The sequence below is a fragment of the Sus scrofa genome, chromosome 13, assembly GCF_054392235.1.
Source record: "Sus scrofa isolate SSC_HxYL_T2T_F1_AM1 chromosome 13, Sscrofa_HxYL_maternal_Yorkshire_Landrace_v2.0, whole genome shotgun sequence".
NCBI classification, from domain to species: domain Eukaryota; kingdom Metazoa; phylum Chordata; class Mammalia; order Artiodactyla; family Suidae; genus Sus; species Sus scrofa.
Window position 1 is genome coordinate 104645487 of NC_139395.1, and position 25213 is coordinate 104670699.

General features: G+C 42.1%; 1 long non-coding RNA gene across 2 annotated transcripts; it reads left to right on the plus strand.

Annotated features, from left to right (window-relative positions):
• Positions 1–27: 27 nt before the first annotated feature.
• Positions 28–23481, plus strand: LOC102162026 (uncharacterized). Of its 2 annotated transcripts, XR_014824192.1 has the most exons (6): positions 496–2118; positions 5287–5442; positions 12850–12914; positions 16385–16520; positions 20091–20339; positions 22641–23090. It is a non-coding gene; the product is annotated as an uncharacterized LOC102162026 (long non-coding RNA). The 2 variants fall into 2 exon arrangements; XR_014824191.1 differs by lacking the exon at positions 12850–12914 and having other exon boundaries at positions 28–980; positions 14974–16520; positions 22641–23481.
• Positions 23482–25213: the final 1732 nt, after the last annotated feature.

Genomic DNA, 25213 nt, shown 5'->3' on the forward strand with positions numbered 1-25213 from the left:
CTTTCCACCCCGGCTGCAGAAAACCCTGGGCTTGCTGGGTACTTTGCAGGGTAAGAGGAGCCGGGTACCCCCCACCCACTCCTCCTGGTCGCGCGGACCTCTCCCGCGGAGCCCTGGATCTGCATTCCTTTGAGTTTACCACGGACTTGGGGCGGGATCAAAGGGAAAGTGGCCCGAGCCTGTTTAATCAAGGACTTGCGGACCGAAACCAAGGCTGGGGGCGGCGGAGGGCACGAGGGTGAGGGGCCCAGATCGAGGAAGGGCCTGTCCTAGGCGCCGCTCCCTCTCTTCATGCAGGGTGCCGTGCCGAAGTTTTGAGCACAGGATCCCGGGACTGACCCCTAGGGCGGGCCTGGGTGCGCCCCGACTCGAGTAGACACCAACGAGGCCAGCATTTCCAAGGGAGGCTGCTGAGAGCTCGTGACCATATTTGGTCTGGCGAGGAGGCACCTCGGCAGTTTGGCTTTCAATTGTCTGCTCGTGCGTAGACGGCTCACAGAAAGTGCTTCTGTCGTTAGGGATGGGGCTTCGTCAACTGGTTCATTGTAAACAAACAATCTTCAAACCTTTTATCAATCCTTTTTTTCCTCTCCGGGGTGACTCGAGTTACTAGGAATTGAGAAGAAACCTAGCCAGAGCTGGGCGCTGGAAAAGGAGAGCAATTGCGCCCCCCTCTCTCCAGAGACATCCGCGCGGGTTAGTGGGAGGATTGGAATGTCCCTGACGCCCTCCGAAGAGCCTGGAGCCGGGATGGAACCAGAGCAGGTGGCTGGGAATAGAAGGGGTGCGCCAGTGACCCGGAAAAAACACCCACCCTCCCACCGACTGGATCTGGGCAAGTGGTGGAGACCCCCTGCTTCTAGATCTAGCATGGTAAGACAGCTGAGGGAAGTAAGAGGCTGCCTGACCCTCTGGAGCAACTCAATTCCTTCTTTCCCTTGTCCCCACTCCATTTGGGGGCCGGAGAGAGTGGCTTCGAGGTAAGTCAGGCTTCAGAGAGCCCCTAGTCCACCGCATTTGATTCAAACAGAAGCTTATGAAGTAAGTCAAATGAGGCAATATACGTAAAGCACTTTTGAAGACATAGCTGCCTACATACCTGTTTGTTAAAGTGGAATTGTATCAAGTGCAAGTATTGTGCTTCAACATTTTTATAAAGATGAAACAAAGTCAATATTAAAATCTGGAGTTGCTTTGAAAGAGAAGTTTATGCGGAAGACAAGACAACCCCATAGTTTTGCTTTGGGAAAGGTAGGAGTATTGGGAGGGCATTCCTGAATGGCTACTCCCTGTCGCTGCCCAGAATAGAGCAGAGCCCAGCTAAGGGAGCCCCCCATTATCTGTATTTGAGGGTGTTCTGATTCTAGTTCCCCACAGACTACAAAAAAAGCAATGCTGCCTGAGAGAAAGACAGCCCCATGGATCACTGTCAAAAGTAGACAGAGTATGGCCTCTTCAGAAGACTCTGGAACTTTCCCATCAGCAAGTCCTGAGCCCTTAGGACCAGCAGAGCGAAGGGGAAGCTACTACAGGTCACTCCTTGGGAAACAGCCTTTTTGAAGCCACCACAATTGCAACAATGGGGAAATTCGCTTCAGATCTAGAGGAGGTGACTAGAACCAAATGGTTACTAATTTAGAAGCCAGTTGGAGATTAATGGATGGAAGCTTGAAGCCAACCCTACTCCAGGAAAGTCCTAATCCAAGAAGGACGGTCCTGCTTTGTAAAGAGTACCTGGTTGCTACAAAAGAGGAAAATGCTGAGGGAGCCATGAGGTTAACCAGTCAGAGAGAATCAGAGTTGGAGTTGGGTGGGCAAGGATGCCATCATTCCTTGCCAAACTTCAAGAAATAGATAGTGGAGGACAAAGTAGATGCCTGAAATGGAAATTGCCCTGATCATGAAATAGCTCAAAGGGAAAACTCCTAGTTCCCAAACTGTCTGTAAGATATGATAGTGAATGGCTGGAGAGATTTGCTTCAGTGCTTCAAACAATACTTTCAGACTAAATAACATTTACAGGTGCCTTGTATGTATCAGGTATTTCCCATAGAGGCAGTATGTCATAGCAGGTAAGTATATGATGAATCTGAAGTATCACTGGAGCAAACACCTAAGGTAAGATACTTAAACTCTCTATTCTTGGGACAATAACAGTACCCACCTCAAAGGATTCTAAATTAAAACAAATTACAGTTGACTCTTTGTTTTTGTGGCTTCTACATCTGCTGTAGATTTTTTTTTTAATTTTTTAGAAAGTTACAAAAAGAAAACCTTGAATTTTATAACATTTACATGACATTTAATTTTTTTAGGTAAAAAATGTAGAGGTGATTTAAAATATATGGGGAGGAGTTCCCATCGTGGCTCAGTGGTTAAACCCAACTAGTATACATAAGGACACCCGTTAGATCCCTGGCTTTGCTTAGTGAGTTAAGGATCTGGCATTGCCGTGAGCTGTGGTGTGGGTCGAAGGTGCAGCTCTGATCCACCGTTGCTGTGGCTGTGGTGTAAGCTGGCAGCTACAGCTCTGATTTGACCCCTAGCCTGGGAAACTCCATATGCCATGGGTGCGGCCCCTTAAAAAAAAAAAAAAAAAATATATATATATATATATATATATGGAGTTCCCCAGTGGTGCAGTGGGTTAAGGATCCAGCATTGTACTGTTGTGGCTCAGGTCATGCTGTGGCTCAGATTTGACCCCTGGCCCAGGAACTTCCACATGCCGCAGATGAGGCCAGGGGGGAAGAAAAGAGTATATAGGAGGATGTCTGTAGGTTATATTTACATACTACGGCATTTTATATAAAGGACTTGAACATCCTCGGATTTTGGTATGGGGGATGAGGTGTTCTGGAACCAACCATCTGCTGATATTGAGAGAAAACTGCATACAAGTTTTATCTGTTCTCCTTGATTTAGAACACAAGCTTTGAAATGCCTAGTTCTACTCTACACCAGGCAAGTGATTTAACCTCCCGAAATCACAGATTATTCATTTACAAATTGGAGATAATATTGTGATAGTACGTGACATGGCTGCCCTTAAATGGACCAGCCTTCTGTAGGTCACACCCTTATGGAGTTCCTCCCACTTAAATCTGGACTGGAGCAGTGACTTGCCTTCACCTGGAAAACACAGCTGTGCAGCTGTGCTAATTCCCTCTTTTAACCCATAAGAAAGTGTGGAAGTTTCTTTTGTCTTTTGAGATCTGAGCCACTAGATAAGAAATGCAACTACTGTGCTGGAGAAACCGGGTGAGGAAGAGCTCTTTAGATGCCTGGAGAATTGGGGAAATCCAGCCATCCAGCACCAGAGCTGAGCCCAGCCCCCAGCCCACCACCAGCTGACTGTAAACATGTCAGTGACAAGCATCAAGACCAATGGAACCACAGAGTCCAACCCAACCTAGATTGTACAACTGCAAGCAAACAAAATGAATATTATTTTAAGCCACTAACTTTAGGAATTTTTAAAAAATGCATAATGGGCATTCTAAAGACTAAATAAGAGAATACAAATATAGTTCTTAACACAAATTCTGTTACATGTGAAAGTGTTTAATAAATGATGGCTGCAATCTGGGCTGAGACCCATAGAATAGATAATAGATATTTTATAGATAAGGAGACTGGCCCAGTGAGTTTTAAAGCACAACATCTAGTTTTATCACACTTCACAGGTACTTCATATTTTTACAAATTGAAAGTTTGTGGCAACCCTGGATCATGCAAGACTATCAGCTCCATTTTTCAAACAGCATTTGCTCAGATCATGTCTTTGTCATATTTTGGTCATTCTCACAGTATTTTAAACTTTTTCATTACTATTGTATTTGTTATGATGATCTGTGATTAGGGATCTTTGATGTTACTATTGCAAAAAGATTATGACTCACTGAAGCCTCAGATGATGGTTAGCATGTTTTAGCAATAAAGTATTTTTAACTAAGGTATATTCATTTTTTTACACATAGTGTTCTTGCACATTAGCAGACTACAGTACAATGTAAATGACTTTTATATGCACAAAGAAACCAAAAAAATTCAAGCAACTCACTTTATTGCGGTGGTCTGGAACCAAACCAATAATCTCTGGGGTATGCCTTTATTTTGTCCATGACATAAAATGAATTTGTGGGGAAAAATACAAAAAAAAAAAACCCTGAGATCCTAGGGTTTGTAATCCTAGTGCTTTTTTCCACTCTCCCATCCTGTGAGCCAGGAGTTGCTCCCTGGTTTTGTCATTTTAAATCAGTATGATACCTACTACCTATCTCATAGGAAAACTCCACAGGTTTTATTAGATAATCAATTGAGAGTACACTCCTGCCAATATGTTAATCTTTCCACTTGCAAAACTTTCCACTGGGAGCTGATCTCCAGCCTCCAAATCCTCCCCTCAACATTCCTCCTACTGAAAGCTCCCCTGAGTCATTCATCTCTCCTCCTCTGTCCACATCCAACCAGTGGCAAGTCCTATCAATTCTTCTGTCACTCAAAGCTTCCCTTCCTTTCCCACTCCTACGGCAGAACCTTATCTCTGAAGGCTTGTGGTAGTGGCCTCCTAATTGGTTTCTCTGCCTCCAGCCTCTCCTTTCTGGCCGCCCATTTTCATGATGTCATTCCCTGGCTCACCAGCTTGGAACAATACCCACAAGAATAAAAGTCAGAGCTATCAATCTAGCACCCAAGGACTCCCAACAAACTACCATCTTCAAAGCTTTCTGACCTTAATTTTTACACAAACACTTTCCTCATCCACTCCAGCCAGGCTCTGACCCATGCATAATGGCTTAGTACTTCACTACACTGATCTCTTTGTTTGAACCCTGCTCAAAACTACCCTCCATGCTCCACTGTCAAACCTTCCTTAATCTCTCCCTCCTTTCTCCTAAATTCAGGTTGCTCTTGTCTTTTCCACTCCCTTAACACATAATCACACGTAACACTGTCTTATATTATATTTTAACTTGTATCTCAGTATCTCTTGCCTTGCCGATTGAATTGTAAATAGCTGCAGGACTCAACACCTCTAGCATTTCTTTATGGAATTGCTTCTCTGAAGTCCTTGTTGCAGGAATGATGATCTTTATATGATCTTGCCCATTACTCTTCCAGCACCCATTGGTGTACTCTTAACAGTTTGTGAGGTACCCTCCCACCATTCACTCTAATTTGGGCGCTGCCTTTGGGCTCAGTTCCTTAACAGGGTTGCAAGACCTTTGAGGACAAGTCTAAGAAGCCTTTATTTTCTTTTTTCTTTTCCCCTTGCCTTACAAGGTGTTCTCCACACAGGAGTGTCTGATACATGTGGTTGCTTAGCCCAGTGGCTGTTGTCCAAATTATATCATCTGCCATTTTGCCTCAGGAAAGCCACAAGCTGCTTTTCTCAGCTCTGAACTGCTGACTTGGCCTGAGTGAATGATTCCAGCTAAGGTGAGTGGTCAGAAACTTGGTGGGGTGGGTGAGTTGTTAAAGGACTCTGGCCCAGACGCCCTTGGGGCAGAACCTGCCTGGACTTGCTGAACCAGTATGGAAAAAATTCCCAGAGCAGTCACCATTAGCAACTGAAGAGGAGCAAAACAGACAAGGACTTTGAATAGATAAGGGTTTGAATAATAGAGTCCAGAGAACAGTTGAAGAAGATTAACCTTTATTTCAACAGGAGGATAAGAGTTTACCAGATCCTTGGCAAATCCAACCTGGCTCTTGTGTAGTCATAACTTATTGCATCGGAAGTGTCTACCACAGTTCCCAGAATATAACAAGTTTACACATAAGGATTGGTGCTGTCACCCATCTTTGCATTTACTCTCTCCAGGTGCAGGTCTTATTGTCAGGCTTCCCTTTGGTGTTCCTCAGGCATCACTGGTATGATCATAAGGAAGATAATTTTGATAATGGGGATGATGACAGTGATGATGGACGGGACTGTGTTCTGCCTAATGGTATCTATTGCTTCAGCAATGCCGCTGGACCAGAGGAAAAAAGAATTTCTTTTTTTTTTTTTTTTTGTCTTTTGTTGTTGTTGCTGCTGTTGTTGCTATTTCTTGGGCCGCTCCCGCGGCATATGGAGGTTCCCAGGCTAGGGGTCGAATTGGAGCTGTAGCCACCGGCCTACGCCAGAGCCACAGCAACGTGGGATCTGAGTCGCCTCTGCAACCTACACCACAGCTCACGGCAACGCCAGATCGTTAACCCACTGAGCAAGGGCAGGGACCGAACCCGCAACCTCATGGTTCCTAGTCGGATTCGTTAACCACTGCGCCACGATGGGAACTCCGGAAAAAAGAATTTCTGAGATTTAGTCTTTACTGGGATGCTGTGCACAAGTTGTTTATCCTTTAATATTTTAACTTTTTTTTTCCCAACTGGAGAAAATAATTTTAAATGAAACAAATTAAGAAAAGAAAAATACACTTTTGAAAATGCTTAACAACCTAAAGTCTGGTCTGGAAGTTAACCAGCATGCTGCATTGCAAAGTTGCCAATTTTGTCATAATCTACAGTAAGAGAAAATTATAAGTTTCTTACACATTTAACATGAGATTAGCTAAGTATATGTGATGGCTTAATATATTCAATGAAGTTTTTGCTAGCTATCTGCAAAAGTATTTTTGAAAATAGTGTAGCAGTGTGAAAAAGATATTTTTTAAAATAATTTTGATGAAAAAAATTCAGAAACAAATATCACTGAATACATAATTATGACTTTGTTCAGAAACATGAGGGGAAAAGTGAATAAAAAATAAGATCCTAAAGTAATACCAAAAAATAAATACCTATATAAAAATAAAAAGATAGGAGTTCCCATCGTGGTGTAGTGGTTAATGAATCCAACTAGGAACCATGAGGTTGCGGGTTCGATCCCTGGCCTTGCTCAGCAGGTTAAGGATCCGGCGTTGCCATGAGCTGTGTTGTAGCTGGCAGACATGACTCAGATCCTGCTTTGCTGTGGCTCTGGTGTAGGCCAGTGACTACAGCTCCGATTGGACCCCTAGCCTGGGAACCTCCATATGCCACGGGAGCAGCCCTAGAAAAGGCAAAAAGACAAAAAAATAAGATAAAATAAAAAATAAAAAGATAAATCTCTTGATATGTATTTAGATCTGTGTAAATCTATAAATGTGTCACATGATAGAGGAAATTGAATCATCACTCTCAGAAACCCAAACCATATTATTAATAATTATTTTGGGTGTGATGATAGAGCAAATTAACAGTGTTTAGGGGGAAATTTCAAGGTGCTCAGTATTATTCATACATTCAAAAAGTATATATGTGTGTATGTGTGTGTTTGGACAAAATATATATATATTTGGGAAAAAATTTAAAAAGAGAAAAGTTGGAGTGCTCACTGTATGCAAGAGCAGAAGTCAGACATGGTCTTTCAAGCTGAGCTTGGAAGTTTGCCACCTGATAGGACATTCATTGGTTGACAATGTCATTGACCTCCTCCCTCTGTCCAAATAAGTTCTAGATCTAGTTACACCAGCTGTTCAAGCCACCTCTCTTCCCCTGTCTTATTTGTCATGTTGACAGGAGCCAAACATATACAAGCTCTGCTATTATCTCTGTCTCAGAACTGTCCAGACTCAAGTGAGGTCACTTTTTGAGCCTGGTCAAGAAAGGTCAATTTGTGGTTTGGAGTCGAGGAGAAGAGGAGAGGACCAGCCAAACCAAGACAGGGTAGAGAGACAGCCCAGAGGCAGATGCTGCTCCACAGGACAGCCAACCCTAGGGGCATGAGTTCAATTCACACGTGCTTAAAAACTATCAGTTTCCTTTAAATATATATAATATATTTGCAGATAATCTTGGGATAAGAGGATGAATTTATTCTCCTATAGTGTCTGTCATACAATAAATCTTGATTTGATCATATGATTGTAGACATTTCCACCTAGTCATAATAATTAAAAGTTATGAGTATTTCAATTATCACAATAAGACTAAATAATATTTACATAATATTTTACAGACTATAATTTCACATGTACAGTCACACATGAATCTCACAGTAACTCTATAAGAATTGGCAGTCAAGCTTTACTGGAACACCTATATCACAAATAAGAAAACAAAGGTTCAGAAAAATTTGTGTCTTGCCAAAGATCATTGAGTTGTAACAACAGAACCAGAACTCAAACCCTCTAGTGCCTCCAGGCTTTCGAATTATATTTCTCTTACAACTTCTTAACTGAATCAGAGTCTTAATTGCTTCCTCCCTGGAGAGCATACAGAATTCTGTCTGTTCCTAAGGAAAAAGAAAAGAAAAGAAAAAAAAAGAAGGGAGTTATTAAGTTATTTTTCCTCCACTGACTTACAATAATATTGCACAAATGCTTTGTCATCTAATAGCCATTCAATGCACAGAAAATTGAAGTTTAGTTGTCTCCTCCCTCTCATTAAATAAATGAAAAGTCAAATGTGTTGGAGGTAACTTAAAATGCAATCAAATCCTGATTAATGGAGTGTTTGTGGTGTATTAAAGAACCCTTTCTGTGTTGTGAATCATCACTGCTAATTTTTTTTTTTCTTTCTTTCTTTTTGTTTTTTGGGCCACACCCAAAGCACATGGAAGTTCCCAGGCTAGGGGACGAATCAGAGCTTCATCTGCAACCTACACCACAGCTTGTGGCAATGCCGGATCCTTAACCCACTGAGGGATCGAACCTACAACCTTATGGATACTATTTGGGTTCTTAACCCGCTAAGCCACAACGGGAACTCCCTATCACTGCTAATTAATAGGGAAAAGGCAGTCCCTTTTTTGTTGTTGTTGTTGTTTTAAGGGTTTTGGTCCTAAAGTCATTTTGTAAATTGGTCATTTGGAACACAGAATGTATTTTATTATAGAAAAAATATATCACAAATGATGGCTAGGCACTCTAGCTTAGCCAAACCAGGGGCACTAACAGACCCAAATCCTTGGTATCCCCCAAACCTCAGTCTGCCCTCATCCTCAGATTCAGTCTTTCTAGACCTTTGGAGAGCTGGAGTGGGCAGAGTGCACAAAGCAGGCAGATGTCTTCCTGCAAGGAGAAGAGGTTCCTGCAAGATCAAAATGTTTCCTGTAAGTCCAGGATTTCCTGTTTGGCAAACTCACATTTCCTATATCATACATTTGCCAGGGGTGGGAAGAAAAGTTAAGACTCCTCTTGGCTTCAGGTAAAAAGTTATGTTCACTTAAGCGAAAGGGAACAATTCCAAGGATACTGTATAGAACTTGAGAAAGTCTACATCTCTGTCTCTCACGCCTCACCTCCACTTCTCTGCATATCTCCTTCACTCATCTTTCTACACCCAGCTTTTTCTGCTCTTCAATCCAGATGGCACATATTGTCTATACCTCACAAGTTCACATATTATACACAATTCCTCTTTAAAGAGAAATGGATTTTTGCCTCAAGTCTAAATTCCCAGGGAAAGCTGTCTGATTGGCTTAACTTGAATCGGGCCCATCTTTGGACCAATCACTTCTGATAGTGGGGCAGGAGGGAGAGCAAGGTCAAGAATAAGTATAATGAGGAGTTCCCGTTGTAGCTCAGTGGTTAACGAATCTGACTAGGAACCATGAGTTTGCAGGTTCGATCCCTGGCCTCACTCAGTGGGTTAAGGATCCAGCATTGCCACAAGCCGTGGTGCAGGTCTCAAATTAAATGATCCCACATTGCTATGGCTGTGGTGTAGACCGGCGGCTACAGCTCCAATTTGACCCCTAGCCTGGGAACCTCCATATGCCATGGGTGTGGTCCTAGAAAAGACCAAAAAAAAAAAAAAAAAAAGAAGTATAATGATTCTAAAGGGAAGGCACTGAATTCCCTGGTGTTGTCACTGCTGGGGCTCTGTTTACTGCTGGGGCTGTGGTTCAATCCCTGTGATTTCTCCTTGTAGTGGGCACGGGCAAAAAAAATTTTTTTTTAATTTTTAAATTAAAAATTAAATTAAAAAATAAATAAATAAAGGGAAGGCGGGAAGCTCTCAGAATGAAGGCCCAAGCAGAGAACCCAAAGATGGAATAGCTGCCTGTGTTCATATGCTTGGCATTTCTTAGCATGAACACAAGTCTTAGTTTTGTTTTTTTTTTGCGGGATCCTTAACCCACTGAGCCACCACAGAATTCCTTAGCTCTTTACCTGTTAGAAACAAATCACCAACAAAATAATTGAAAGTATCACATGATGCCTTTACAGCCAAACAATTTTAGGACTACATGGGTACCAACCTAGTGGCTGCACATTGTAGTTCTACTGAATCATCATCTCTAATTTTGGAGGCAAGGATTTCAGGGGATTGATTGTACAATCAGGAGTTCAAGGTTAGAGATGATAATATAACTCAGTCTGGCTAGTAGACATTGTATCTATAAAAGTAAAATTGTCTAGGAGTTCCCATTGTGGCACAGCAGAAACAAATCCAACTAATATCCACAAGGATGTGGGTTCCATCCCTGACCTCACTCAGCAGGTTAAGAATCCGGTGTTGCCATGAGCAATGTAGCCGGCAGCTACAGCTCCAGTTCAACCTCTAGCCTGCAACTTCCCTATACCATGGGTGTAGCCCTAAAGAAGCAAAAAAAAAAAAAAAAAAGGAAAATCGGTTAATAGCTTTCAAGGAAAAAGCTCCTAGATTTTTAGTTGTCTACTTCTCTTGCAATTATTAAAAGACTGCCTTGTTCAATTAAGTATGGCAACCTGCACCTTTTTTTTTTCTTTTTTTTTTCTTTTTAGGGCCACACCTGCAGCATATGGAAGTTCCCAGGCTAGGGTTCACATCAGAGCTGCAGCTGCCGGCCTACACCACAACCACAGTGGTTCAGGATTGGCGCTGCATCTGTGACCTACGCTGCAGCTTGTGGCAACATCAGAGCCTTAACCCACTGAGCAAGGCCTGGGATCAAACCCAAATCCTCATGGGTCAGGTTCTTAACCTGCTGAGGCACAACAGGAACTCCCAACGTGTACCTTTCGATGAGGAATGACAATGTTCTTTGTCTCATGTTGATTTGATACATCTTGGGTGAGAGATGTATCTCCTCTCTCTGCCTTGGGGATCAGTGTATTGAGGTATCCAGGAACTGATGCCTCATTACTTCACATCACAAGCTAAGGTCCCAAGTTAAAAGTGATGGATTCCATTCTTGGAATAAAATTAGCCACTAGCAGAGAGGGACTCTTTTGATGCATTCTGTGACGACTCTGGAGCAACAGTTACATTGATTCTTCCACATAAGCTCCTTTAGACACTTTACTCACCAAAAAACATCACATGGGTTTCAAAACATTTTGTTGTTAGTGTTTGAACACCTCGAGAAATAAATCTCAGTCTGTTCAGCCGAACAGACGGACATAATCCGGTGGTAAAGTTCAGCCTTGCTAATGAATCTCCCCTTTGACTTTCTGGGCAGCTTGGCCAAATGAGTTTGGAGACCAGACCTTACAGCCTGCAAAGCAAGCTGTTGGTACGGGAGGGACCCAGCCCATTTTACCTAAAATTACCAAAAGCCTTTGTGCAGAATCCAAGTGTTTACCTTTAGTCAGTCTTTTCTCTTTCATCACTGCCAGGGGATTTGTTTTTGTAGGATAGGCAGAAAGAACCCCATAAAAAGGTGTTTTCCTACCCAGACTTATTTACTTGCAAGGGAACCTCCTTGGTGGCCACAAAACCTCACCAAGGAAAATCTCAGCCAAGTTTTTTTCCTGTGCCAGTTCCATTCATCAGCAGCTTGGGGCAACAGTGTGTAGCTGGTCTCAGAGCAAGAGCGTTCTTCCTTTCACATATCACAAAACCATCTGAACTCAAAAGGGCCTAACCTAAATCAGGAATTTCTATTCTTCTGGAAACATCATTTCATTTGTATTCGCAGTTCTATGGTTTAAAGGTGACAAACTGTTTCTACCACTAGAGTCCAAAGGGAGGAGAAAAAAGGAGAGAACCGTTAAAGTAATTCAGGAAAAATTTGAAGGTGAACTTGCCCTTCTGCAAATAGACAAAATAGACCTCTGTCTCCCCAGTACAATTTCTGGAAGACACTGACACATCCTATAACGCCTCTGCAGAGTTAAATTACAGTAAATTGGCCCATAGAGATTCCTGTATTTATAGAGCAGGTGTCTATTTAACTTTCAATGTTCAAACTCTCCATCGAGGAGGAAAAAATTGAGAAAAACAGATGGTTACATGGAAGGGAACTACAAGGATGATTTGTGAGACAGTTCAGATCCACCAGGAAGCAGACACAAAGATGGAATTAGATGAGCAAAAGATGTATTGGAGGAAACACCTGTAAAGAATAGAAGGGAGAAGGCAGAAAAGCAAGGAGAAACTATTCAGGTTGCAAAGGCAAATATGACCCCTGAGAAAGGGAGGAAAGAAGGAAGGAGGTTAGGCTGTGAAGAGTCTCAAAAGGCAGTGCAACTCTAAGAAAGTCCTGGCCAGGCCAATAGGGAGTTCCAAGGCAGTGATTAACTGACAGATGTCCCACATGGGTAGGAGTGGCCCAGCTTGAGCACCCTGCTGTGAGCAATCGTTGCTGGCTGAGGAGAGCATGGCCTTCAGCAGCATTACTTGCCATGGTGTTTAGAGTCCCTGTTCCTAAGGACACCTCTTCTATCAATGGATTCTGGACTGATAATTGGCTCAGACCCAGGAGCTGAGCAAGGGATGGTGACTTTTCGTTGGGGCAACGAGTTTTAGCCTTTTCCTCCTTCATTCTTGTCTTATTCTGATTGTAGATATTAAGTCATACCTTTCAGGTTATGAACAGCACCTAGAATGTGAAGAAGGCTATGAAATATTTTAAATACAGTCATTAAATGTCAAAGGTGATTTACTTAAAAGGCAATCTTGGAGTTCCAGCTGTGGCACAAGAGGATCTGCGGCATCTCTACCGCTCTGGGACACAGGTTTGATCCCTAACCCAGCACAGTGGGGCAAAGATCCAGGATGAAAGTTCAGCTCAGATCTGATCCCTGGCCTGGGAACTCCATACACCACATGATGACCAAAAAAAAATTTTTTAAAGGCAGTCTTACTTAGTAGTCTAAAATATTTAAATCCATGAACTTTCACTTCTAGGTACAAACCAAACAAAAATGTTTACATATGTTCCCTCAGAGACATGTACTAGAATTTTAATTGTTCATGGCAGTAAACCTCCAAATGGAAAACACCCAGGAACCTTTAAAGAGTAGATTGAATAGGGAGTTCCCATTGTGGCTCGGTGATAACGAACCCAACTAGGCTTCACGAGGACTCGGGTTTGGTCCCTGGCCCCACTCAGTTGTAGTGTAGTTCGCAGACGAGGCTCTGATCTGGCGTTGCTGTGGCTGCGGCATAGGCTAGCAGCTACAGCTCCGATTTGACCTCTAGCCTGGGAATTTCCATATACCGCAGGTGTGGCCCTAAAAGGCAAAAAAAAAAAGGGTAGATTGAATAAATAAATGAGGAGGCACTGTACAGCCATAGAATGTAAAACATATAATGAACAAACTACAACTACAAACAAAACACAGATAAATTTTACATATATGATATTATCAAAAGAAGACAAATGCTCAAGAGTGTATACTGTATGATTACATGAGATAAATTATAAAAATAGGCAAATCAAATCAGTGCTGTTTGAAATCATGGTAGTGATCACCCTTGGCAGGAGAAGAGCAATCAGTAGGGATGAAGGGAAGTGAGGTGCTTCTGGCTCTGTTCCATGGGTATTTTCAGCCTGTGAAAGTTAATCAAACAGAACACTCCTGTGATACGTGCATTTTTTGTATGTATATCATGTTTCAACAAAAAAACTCAAAGTGTATTCAGGTACAGTTTTATCCTTTCCACCCTCAAACCCTCAAATATATACTGTGAAAAAATTGATAGTAACATAAGGAAGAGGGAAGAGGAAGTATTTGACATTTAGCTTAGGTTAGCACATCTAATTTAGGTAGGCCTTTCTTTCCTTTTTAGGGCCACACCCACAGCATATGGAAGTTCCCAGGTTAGGGGTCAAATCGGAGCTACAGCTGCTGGCCTATGCCACAGCCACAGCAATGCCAGATCCAAGCCAGGTCTTCAACCTACACCACAGCTCAGGGCAATGCCAGATTGCTGACCCACTGAGTGAGGCCAGGGATCAAACCTGCATCCTTAATGGATACTAGTTGGGTTCATTTCCACTGCGCCACAATGGGAGCTCCCCTGCTTAGGTCTGTTTTTACTTGTGATGTCTAGAAATTTAGCCTCCTTACACAGAAGCAGTAAGTAAGGAGGTTACAACTTTAGTCATTGTGGCATAAATCATGTTAGCCACATGCAAGAAGCCAGTGTAGAATAAAGACAATTAGAGCCAGGTGAACATTAAGGACATGACAAAAGATAAATCTCTAAAAATACTGTTTGAACTCATAATAACCATTCCTGAAATCCACAACTATACAGTTACAGGAGCAATACATTCCTATTATTGTGTGAACTGATTTGAGTCCATTTCTGTTACGTGAAACTGCACTGATGACTAATACCTAGAATGAAAACAACAACAACAAAAACCTTTAAATGTCTCCATCCCCTCTCCTTGAGCTTAGAAAAAGCTATAAACTTACTTGTTTCCTCTCTTTGGGGCCCACCATGGTCCTTTAGTTCTTCTGTAACACAAGCTCATTTTAATGAGGCCCTGTATACCCAAGGAAGTTCTATTTAACATTGTTTTTAAAATAAGGAGTGTCTGCTGTGGCGCAACACGATTGGCAGTGTCTCTGGAGTGCTGGGATGCAGGTTTGATCCCCGGCCCAGCACTATGGGTTAAGGATCCAGGATTGCCAGAGCTGCAGCATAGTTTGCAAGTGTGACTCAGATCTGATCCCTGGTCCAGGAACTCCATGTGCCTAAAAAAAACAAAACAAACAAACAAACAAAAAGTTATTTGCATATGGCCCTACTTTTTTTTTTTTTGTTTTTTTTTTTTTTTAGGGTCTGAATTGGAGCTGTAGCTGCCAGCCTACACCTCAGCCACAACAATGCGGGATTCAAGCCACATCTGCCAACCTACACCACAGCTCATGGCAATGCCAGATCCTTAACCCACTGAGCAAAGTCAGGGATCAAATGCCCAACCTCATGGTTCCTAGTCAGATTTGTTAACCACTGCACCATGACGGGAACTCCCTGTTTGATATTTCAGTGGTGGCTCTTTTATTCCTGCTATAGATCTCTTCTTCAGTATTGGTCCTTCCTATTTACTAGGCCCCTGAACTGGAGTAAAATGAGTCCAAGAACAGAGTCAAGGTCTTGGCCTGGATCAAGAGGCCAGGCTTGGGAAATGGGAGGGAAGCTTCCCTTGGCAGCCAGAGCTTAGAGAAACTGATGAAAATGAGGGAGGGTTTGGCTACCTTTATAGCCCGAGCCTCTTAGTCCTACCTATTGTGCCCTCTCCTCTTAGGAATGTCTCTGGATGGAGAGGGACCTTAATAGCATTAATCAGGCTCCTGTCACCTTGACATCATTTTGAGAGCCTCACTGGAATGTCTGAACGTTCAAGGAAACTATCCGCTTCTTGGCCTTCTCACCACCCGTTGGAGGGTATTTAGGGTTGGGCAGCTGACCTAGGCACAGGAACTCTGAAATCCATATAGTTCCAGGGTTACTGTTTTAAAGCACTTTTTTTTTTTTTTTTTCCTTTCTAGGGCCTCACCCGAAGCATATGGAAGTTCCCAGGCGAGGGGTCTAATCGGAGCTGTAGCCACCGGCCTACACCACAGCCACAGCAATGCCAGATCTGAGCCACATCTGTGACCTACACCACAGTTCATGGCAACCCTGGATCCTTAACCCATGAGCTAGGCCAGGGATGGAACCCAAGTCCTTATGGATACTAGTTGGGTGCATTACCGCTGAGCCATGACCAAAACTCCTACATTAGAAGCATTTAGGAGGCCAATTACATTAAAGTGTTTCAGATATCTACTGTTGCCAAACATGCCACCCTAGCTCCATGGTTTAAATGATAAAAATGTTTTATTATCCTTTCCAATGGTCCTGGGGGTTGAGTGAGATCAGTGAGGTGGTCATCTCTCATGGGATCTCCATAACTGGTGACAGATGGTGCCTAGGGCTGGAGTCATCTCAAAGGCAGCTTCACATGTCTAGTATTGATTCTGGCTGTTGTCTGAGACTGTAGCTGAGACTGTAGCTGAGACTGTCAGCTGGAACACCTACAAGTGGCCTCTCCATGTGGCCTGGGTTCCTTCACATTGTGGTAGCTCAGTTCCAAGAGTGAGAGCCTGGCGATGTCTGAGAGTGAGAGTGAGGCAAGAGCTGTATCACCCTTTATGATCTAACCTCTGAAATCAGAGTCACTTCCACCACATTCTGTTCTGTGCAGAAAAGTTCACCCAGGTTCAGTGGGAGGGATACCGATGCCATCCCTTGATCAGAAAGGAGCAAGGTCACGTGGTCAAATGAATCTGTGGGATGAGAACTATAGTTACATCCATCTTTGAAGAATATTATCTGACACAGTAAGTTACTTTCAATAATGCCTAATAGATATGGGTTGAGTGGATACAAGGTGTTGTTTTGTTTTTTTTTTTCTTTTTGGCCTCATTTGTGGCATGCGGAAGTTCTCAGGCCAGGAATTGAAATTCACCACAGCAGCAGCCAGAGCCACAGCAGTGACAATGCCAGATCTTTAACCCGCTGTGCCACCAGGAACTCCACAAGGTGTTTTGTTATCCAAACATTAATGATCAGGGTCTTCACTGAAATATTGTGATACAGGAAAGCAAAAGTCACCATATAATGAAAATATTCCTTAACATGTACTCAAGCATCTCTCTGCTCTTAACCCTGATACTGCCTCTGATTATTGGAAGTTGTACATATCCACCCACACGGTGCAAAATGAAAGTGTTAAATCTTGCAAAAGAGAAATGATTTCATTAATCCAACTATTTTTAGAGAGTATTTGGAATCCTGGGTAACTGGTCAACCAGCTAACAACTGAAGAAGAAAAAAATCAAGGATGATCATGTGTCAACAGAATTATTTAAAAATCTGAAAATTGGAGCTCCTTTATGGTGCAGTGGGTTAAGGATCCAGTGTTGTTACTGCGGTAGCTGGGATCACTGCTGTAGCACAGGTTTAATTCCAGGCTCAGGAACTTCCACATGCTGTGGACTTAGCCAAAAAGAAAAAAAAAAAAAAAAGAAAGAAAGAAAGAAAAAGAAAAAGGCAGTAGGGGAAAAGACATCATTGAAACTCCTTAAGTTTCTACATGTTAAGAGTGTTTTCTGGAGTTCCCATCATGGTTCAGCAGTAACGAACCCGACTCAGCAGTAACGAACCCGACTAGCATCCATGAGAATGTGGGTTCAATCCCTGGCCTCGCTCAATGGGTTAAGGTTCCTCTGTTGCCATGGGCTTTGGGGTAGATTGCAGACCCCACTTGGATCTCACGTTGCTGTGGCTGTGGTGTAGGCTGGCACTGCAGCTCCAATTCAAACCCTAGCCTGGGAATTGCCACATGCCACAGGTGTGGCCCTAAAAAGACAAAAAAAAAAAAAAAAAAAAAAAAGACTTTTGTTTATACAATAATCAGGATTTAGTGTCCATTAAAGAGTAAAATGTGAAAAAAAAAAAAAGTGTTCTGTGTGTTCTTAACCTTCGTTGAAAAAATTATGTGGCTTCCAAAAAAAAAAGGCAATACTTGATTCAGTCTTTGTACATTTCAAGGACCAGCCCACAGTTTCTACAGTAAGCTAAATTTTTTTTTTTTTTTTTTTTTTTTTTTGTCTTTTGTCTTTTTTTGTTGTTGTTGTTGTTGCTATTTCTTGAGCCGCTCCCGCAGCATATGGGGGTTCCCAGGCCAGGGGTTGAATCGGAGCTGTAGCCACCGGCCTACGCCAGAGCCACAGCAACGCGGGATCCGAGCTGCGTCTGCAACCTACACCACAGCTCACAGCAATGCCGGATCGTTAACCCACTGAGCAAGGGCAGGGACCGAACCCGCAACCTCACGGTTCCTAGTCGGATTCGTTAACCACTGCGCCAGGACGGGAACTCCAAGCTAAATTTTGTTATGTATAAAATAAAATTATTTTTTAAATCTTAGTTTTACTTTTCAGAAATAGAACAAGTCAGGCCTCTTCCTATGAAATTTTGATCTCCCCTCCCTTTTTTTTTTTTTTTGTTTGTGCCTGAGTTTCCAGGCCAGAGAATAAACCATGTTATGACTGGAGCCACAGCAGTGACAACACAGGATTCTTAACCAACTGGGCCACCAGAGAACTCCTTTTGAGTAGATTTATTTCAGTGGCTTTTTTTCCACTACTTTTGAGAGGAGGTCCTGCTATAATCTACACAACCTTTCATCCTTTCCTAAATAGTAAATCATGAGCAATTTCAATTAAAATTACTTCAAAGACGGTATTTTCACAGCTTTCTTAGAAAGCCTGTTATATCAAATGATATTAAATATGAGACCTTTACAAGAGCATTAGTTTTTGCCTTAGATATTAGGGCAAGGTGAATCCTTAGCTGTCTGCCAGCCCCTCTTCATCAAGCAGTTGTCAAGCACCTGCTTAGTGCTAGGCAATGCAATAAAGATCTACGGGAATCATAAAGATGAACAGACCTGTGATGAAAGCATTAATATATGTGTTTTCATTCAAGGTCACTGCAAAGTTTACACCACCACCTCCACCATCTCCCCCCCCATCACTACAATACCTACTACACCACCAGTTATCACCTCAAACACCACCATCAGCAGAGAGATAGATCTAACAGCATAAAACATTTATTATGCAAACTGGAATCAAACAAAGAACTCTACCCTAAAGTTATTTGGAAAACAGTATCTCTTAGGCATTTCATTCATTGGTATTTTTCATGGTGCGTATCACATAATGCCAAATGAAACACATGAATATTCTGAAATTTTCAGGGCAGATTTTCAGCATTTTGACATGCAAAGAGGAGATTTTAAGTCTGAAGGAATCATAGAAATTACTTATTCCAAAGCGATCATTTTCGTTGTTGCTTTGCTTTTTACATTTATTTATTTATTTTTGACTCTTAGGGCTGTACCCATGGCACATCAAGGTTCCCGGGCTAGGGGTCGAATCAGAGCTATAGCCATTGGCCTACGCCACAGCCACAGCAACCAGATCAGAGCAGAGTCTGTGACCTACACCACAGCCCATAGCAATGCCAGATCCTTAATCCGCTGAGCGAGGCCAGGGATAGAACCTGTGTCCTCATGGATCCTAGTCAGATTCGCTCCCAATGTGGCACAATGGGAACTCCAGTTTTTATTTATTTTTTAACTCAGTGAATTTTATTATATTTATAGTTGTACAATGATCATCACAACCCAATTTGTTTTGCTTTTTAGAGCTGCATCTTTTTTTTTTTTTTTTTTTTTTTGTCTTTCTAGGGCCGCACCCAAAGCATATGTAAGTTCCCAGGCTAGGGGCTGAATGGGAGCTGTAGTTGCCTGCCTATGCCACAACTCACAGTAACGCTGAATCCTTAACCCACTGAGCAAGGCCAGGGATTGAACCCTCCCATAGATCCTGGTAACTCACTGAGCCAGGACCGGAGCTTCTGGCTCATTTTTCAGATGAGGAAAATAAACCTCAGAGAGGTGAAGGGACTTGCCAAGGGTTACATGAGTGGACCAGAACAGATCAAAACAAGAACTCAATCCTCCTGCTTCATCCCCAGGTTCATCTTCCCTCCTACTCACTGCTGCTATAAGAGGACTAAGCAATGACTGGCAGTCCAGCCAGACAGAAAGTTATCACACCTGGTAGGCAGATAGAAATTCTCTGAAGAACAGAAGAAACTGCAGATCTCTCCCAGGAGTCCTTTGTTAGCTCAGTTTGGGGGTGGGTTATGTACATGAGCAAGAGAATGGGGTCACGAGTTTCCTGGGGATTAAGCATGATAATGCAGTGTGCCCAGGAAAGAAAATGATACTTTGCACTTGTATACCTTCCACCCACCCAACAATAATAAATAAGACTTTGTACTTTCAGCCAAATATTGCAAAGTGCTTAACAAATGTTTAACTCATGAATCCTCAGAACCACCAAGAAAGGAAAACTTTTGAAAGGAAAGAAAGAGGCATTCCTCCTCAGGATTCAGTGGGAAACCTGAGGTCGAAGAAATGAGTCCTCACCTAGCAAAGCAACACTCCTGATGTGGAAAGACATTCCTATGCAGGAACACTCCAAGGTGAACTGGACACAGGATTTTGAAAAAGGGCAGAGCTGAACCAGAAAAGTCCCTGCCTGTTCTTCCAGCCCGGTAAATCTACAAAGCTTTCAAAAGAGGTTTGTTTCTGCATTTTTAAAGCTTCTTTGAAGAGACTTTTCTTTTGGCATGTTCCCTAAAATAATTTTTTTAAACCATGTAAACTTTCTCAAAATTTTTAGTTGATGTTTAAACTATTTCATATGTTTGGATAATTGGAAAGGTTGTGATTATTACTATTATTATTATTATTTGGTCCTGTTGTCTTTTTAGGGCTGCACCCATGGCATATGGAGGTTCCCAGGCTAGGGGTCGAATCAGAGCTGCAGCTGCTGGTCTACGCCACAGCAATGCAGGATCTGAGCCATGTCTGTACAGCTCACAGCAACTCTGGATCTTTAACCCCCTGACCGAGGCCAGGGATCGAACCTGTGTCCTCATGAATGCTAGCCAGATTCATTAACTGCTAAGCCACGATGGGAACTCCTCCAACATATTATTAATACAAATATTTCACAGCGTTCCCATTGTGGCTCAGCAGTTAACAAATCTGACTAGCATCCATGAGGACACAGTTTCGACCCCTGGCCTCACTCAGTGGGTCAAGGATCTGGCATTGGTGTGAGCTGCGGTGTGGGTTGCAGGCGTGGATCAGATCTTTTGTCGCTATGGCTGTATTGCAGGCCAGCAGCTATACCTCCAATTGGACCCCTAGCCTGGGAACCTCCATATGCAATGGGTGTGGCCCTAAAAAGGCAAAAATATATATATATTTCACAATAAATTATCACAATAGTCTATTTTTCGGCTGCACCTGAGGCATGCAGAAGGTCCTGGGCCAGGGATGGAACCCTTGCAACAGCAGTGACCTGAGCCACAGCAGTGACAATGCTAGATCATTAACCTGCTGAGCCACAATATTCTCTTTAAAAGATCCATTTAAATCAAAAATCAAAGTAATGTGATGCCCATCATCATCCATTTAAAAAATATATGAACAAGTTCTGTAACAGCAGAAATTTCACATCATTCCTCTTTCTTAAGGTAATATTTTTTCATTTTTTAATTGAAGTATTGTTGATATTTAAGTCACAGGTGTATAACATCATGAATCACAATTTTTTTTTCTTTTTTTTTTCTTTTTGCCATTTCTTGGGCTGCTCCTGTGGCATATGGTGGTTCCCAGGCTAGGGGTCTAATCGGAGCTGTAGCCACCAGCCTGCGCCAGAGCCACAGCAACTCGGGATCCGAGCCGAGTCTGCAACCTACACCACAGCTCACGGCAACGCCGGATCCTTAACCCACTGAGCAAGGCCAGGGATCGAACCCATAACCTCATAGTTCCTGGTCAGATTCATTAACCACTGAGCCATGATGGGAACTCCTTAATCCCCATTCCTATACTGTCTCTCCCCACCGTCCTCTCCCCACTGGTAACCACTAGTTTGTTTTCTATATCTGTGGGTCTGCTTAAGCTCATATTTTTATCCCACTTGTCCTACATACTTTTATCTTAATATACTACATTAGGATGCTCCAAGTTCTTATAATTCATTCTGCTCATAAAAATGTTTGTAAATTAAATTTGTAAATTTCCTGTATTTTTGTTGGGTTGAGCTATAGTAACAAATAGACCCAAGCATGTCTTGGCTCAGCACAGTCAAAGTTTCTTTGCTTCTCTCAAGATAGTGCTGGGTAAGGTGTACAAATAACCAAGGTCCTCTCCTCCACATAGTGATTACAGGATCCAAGAGCCATCCATCAAATGGCTCTGCTATCCCCTAGAACAAGGATCTAACTTGTGGGCCTATTTTTAGTTGTCTTGGGAGCTAAGCTAACAATAGATTTACTTTTTTTAATTTACATTTTTAAAGGATTACTAAAAAATTTTTAAAAGGCAGAATATGAGACAGAAGCCTTTTGTGGCCTGCAAAGCCTAAAAGGGTTATTGTCTGGCCTTTTGATGAAGTTTGCCAACTTCTAGAGCCTCATTCTTTTTTTTTTGAAAATAAGCAACTATCATCATCTAACCTGAGGACTTTAGAAATCAAACTCCTCCCATCCATCCTTTTTTTTTTTTTAATTTTTTAGGGGCAAACCTGCAGCATATTGAAGTTCTCAGGCTAGGAGTCAAATCAGAGCTGCAGCTGCCAGTCTGTGCCAGAGCCACAGCAACAAAGGATCCAAGCCACCTCTGCTACCTATTACCACAGCTCAGGGCAACACCCGATCCTTAACCCACTGAGGAAGGCCAGGAATTGAACTGGAGTCCTTATGGATACTAGTTGAGTTCGTTACTGCTAAGCCACAATGGGAACTTCCAAATATGCAGTTCTTAAAGAGATGAAAGAGACTGTTTACTTCTTTTCTTTTCTTTTTAGGGCATATAGATGTTCCTGGGGTGAGTCAAATTAGAGCTGCAGCTTGCTGGCCTACACCACAGCCACAGAAATGCAATACAAGCCCTGTCTGCGACCTATGCTTGTGGCAAAACTGGATCCTTAACCCACTGAGCAAGGCCAGGGATCAAACCTGAATCCTCATGGGTACTAGTAGGATTCTTAATCTGCTGAGCCACAACGGGTACTCCGAGACAGTTTACTTTTCAGTTAGTTCATGTGCCCCAAGTTAGAACCTCAGTTTCATTCCTACTTTGCATTTTTATGAATTTTTTCCAGTTTTATTGAGATATAATTGACATAAAGCCCTGTATAAGTTTAAGGTGTTCAGCATAATGATTTGACTTACATACATCGTGTAATGACTACTAGAAGTTTAGTGATCATCCATCATCTCATAAGGATACAAAATAAAAGAAAAAGAAAAAAATGTATTTTTCTTTGTAATGAGAACTCTTAGGATTTGCTCTTTTAACAACTTTCATATATAATATATAGCGGTATTAATTATATTAATCATGTTAAATATTATATTCCTAGTACTTACTTATAACTGGAAGTTTGTACCTCTTGTTTGTCTTCATCCAGTTCCCCTTCACTCCCCACACTGCCTCTTGTAACCACAAATCTGGTCTCTTTTTCTGTGAGCTTGTTTGTTTATGAAGTATATTTGACCTACAACATTATGTTAGTTCCTGGTGCACAATATAGTGATTTGATATTTCCATACATTGCAAAATGATCACCACTCATTTTTATAAATGTTCCTGCCAAGAAAACATCACAAAAATAAAAAGATGGGAAGAGTTCCCACTGAGATGCAGCAGGTTAAGGATCCTGTATTGTCTCTGCAGTGGCTTGGGTGACTGCTGAGGTGAATGAGTATTTGATTCCTGGCCTGGGGACTTCCATGTGCCACAGGTGTGGCCAAAATAAATAAACAAACAAACAAATAAATAAAAGGATAGGAACGGAAGAAACTTTTTACAAAAGCCATCTTAATTACTTAAACTTACTCATAATTTTATAATTTATCATCAAAAAATTGCTTTAGGAGTTCCCGCTGTGGCACAGTGGGTTATAGATATATAGCAGTGTCTCTGTGGCAGTAAGGGTTCAATCCCCAGCCCAGCCCAGTGGGTTAAAAGATCTGGAGTTGCTACAGCTGTGGCATAGGTGACAGTTATGGCTCAGATTCAATCCCTGGCCCAGGAAATTCATAGGCTTCAGGTGCAGCGGAAAAAGAAAAAAAAAATTTGCTTTAATAATCCATCAGCTAGGAGTTCCCATTGTGGCATGGCAGAAACGAATACATCTAAGAACCATGAGCTTGCAGGTTCAATCTCTGGCCTTGTTCAGTGGATTAAGGATCTGGCGTTGCTGTGAGCTGTAGTATAGGTTGCAGACGTGGCTCAGATCCTGCGTCGTTATGGCTGTGGTGTAGGCCAGCAGCTGTAGCCCTGATTGGACCTCTAGCCTGGGAACTTCCATATGCCACAGGTGTGGCCCTAAAAAGCAATAATAATAATAATAATAATAATAATAATAATCCATCAGCTAATAACTCAGTTAAGGATTCCTTCAATTTTATGGAGAGTTGGGGGTTTGAGGAGTTTTTTGGCTATGCCTGTGGCATGTGGAAGTTCCCAGGATAGGTATCAAACCCATGCCACAGCATTGACCTGAGCAGTTGTACTGATAATACCACATCCTTAACCTACTGTACCTCAAGGAAACTCCTGGAAATTTTTTTATTAGAAATGACCTGACTTGGAGTTCCTGTTGTGGCTCAGCAGAAACGAAACTGACTGGCATCCATGAGGATGCAATGTCCATCTCTGGCCTTGCTCAGTGGGTTGAAGATCCGGTGTTGCTGTGAGCTTCAGTGTAGTTTGCAGACACGGCTTGGATCTGGCGTTGCTGTGGCTGTGGTGTAGGCCAGCAGCTACAGCTCCCATTCCACCCCCTAGCCTGGGAATCTCCAAATGCTGCAGGTGCAGCCCTAAAAAGGCCAAAAAAAAAGAAACAACCTGACTTGCAAAATGATTTGGTACCCAGTTATAAAAGCCATTCACTTCTGCAATTTCTGGGAGTTTGCTAACATTTCTACTAAGATTTATCAAATGATTATCTCTCTTCTCTTTGAATTAGAGGTGCCTTATTTGCTCTGAAAATAAAAATAAAAAGCATATAATGGCAATATACTTTCACCAGTACATTATTTTCAAAACAGTTCTAATTTTCAAGTAATATTTTAGTCAGAAGCTTAGAGCTACTGATTTAGCTCATTTAACTTATAGAAAATATTTTCCAAACGGACTAATTGGAACAGACAGTCCTATCAAGTTAGTCAGCTAAAACAGACATACATGTTCTGTTGGAAAAGTCTAAATTCATTTATCAGTTCAAATAGAGTTAAAATGCAATTTGAGGAATGGTATGAAACCACAGATAAATTATGGAACCCATAAGATGAATTGCTAAAAGTCACACATTAGGCAATAGAGTAACTGTAATTATCGCACCCATTTTAAAAAGTGTAAAACAATTTAAGG